At 39.2% G+C, this 1,115-nt stretch overlaps 1 non-coding gene across 1 annotated transcript; it reads right to left on the bottom strand.

Moving 5' to 3' along the window:
* Positions 1 to 763: 763 nt before the first annotated feature.
* Positions 764 to 846, bottom strand: TRNAL-UAA. The gene has a single exon. It is a non-coding gene; the product is annotated as a tRNA-Leu (tRNA).
* Between the last annotated feature and the right edge of the window lie 269 nt (positions 847 to 1,115).

Genomic DNA, 1,115 nt, shown 5'->3' with positions numbered 1-1,115 from the left:
ATGTGTCAACAGTGAAATGTTGATGAATATTTTATAAGTAATTGTGGTAATAATTAAGTATCTCTACTTTTTGATAAGTACTGTGCGAACTTTTACATCCTTTGGAGCTACCACCACCTCACTAACATGGGGTTTCAGTTATTAATATCTCATTTGAAGGACAGCACACCTGGGAGTCACCTCATGCTGCACTGCAGTGTTAATGTTGGCAAAATGAAACCATGTACCTGTTGTAAGAAATAAGCCTACAACCTGCAGCTCTTTCAGCATCGACAGTAAGTATGCTACGTATCACCTACAATAGCTGACAACAACCTAAGCATAACACCTTAACCAATCTGTCATCCTGGTGTGGAGTCTCTGGCTGTTCCAAAACAAGGCTAATAATATCCTTGTCATTTCCAACCTCTGCTTCTGTGCAGACACAATTAGACACTTTCTAATGTTAGATGGCTGAAAAAGTTTGAATGCAACTACGTAACACAGAAAATTAACCTGTACAAGTGGAAAGGGATGAAAAACAATTCTATGAGGGTGCTAAACACCTTCTGAATGCTACCGTTTCATAGAATCATTAGTACTGCCTTACTAAACACAGAGTAGCTATTTGTTTCCAAGATAACGTCTCCAGTCTTGTTGTAACTGTGAAAAGGCTGACTGTGCAGTTATTCATAAATCATACATAAATATGCCAGAAAACTAGCAGTGCCTGCTTCTGGGTAATTTTTATATAAGCCTAACTTACCATTTCTTTCAAAATTACTACCAGAAGTGGGGTTCGAACCCACGCGGATATACATCCATTGGATCTTAAGTCCAACGCCTTAACCACTCGGCCATCCTGGTGTGGAGCCTCCTGCTGTCATAAAACATTCTTGTCTAACAACTTTCTCTGCATGCTTAACTTGCTTTGAGACGAGCTTTGTTTTAGAGTTATAAGTCACATGCTTTCTAAGCGACTCTGTAAGCATTAATTACAGGAAGCTACTATCCAAACCACAGCTAAACTGAAAGAGAGAGAAACAGAGAGAGAGAGAGAGAGAGAAATGATGTATAAATTACACACTTCACTAGGCACTCTTCACAACAGTTCTTAAAGAGCCCAACGCACATTA

Source organism: Protopterus annectens, chromosome 1.part0 (genome assembly GCF_019279795.1).
Source record: "Protopterus annectens isolate FY-2018-M chromosome 1.part0, PAN1.0, whole genome shotgun sequence".
NCBI classification, from domain to species: Eukaryota; Metazoa; Chordata; order Ceratodontiformes; family Protopteridae; genus Protopterus; species Protopterus annectens.
This window is presented reverse-complemented; position numbering and strand designations above follow the sequence as displayed.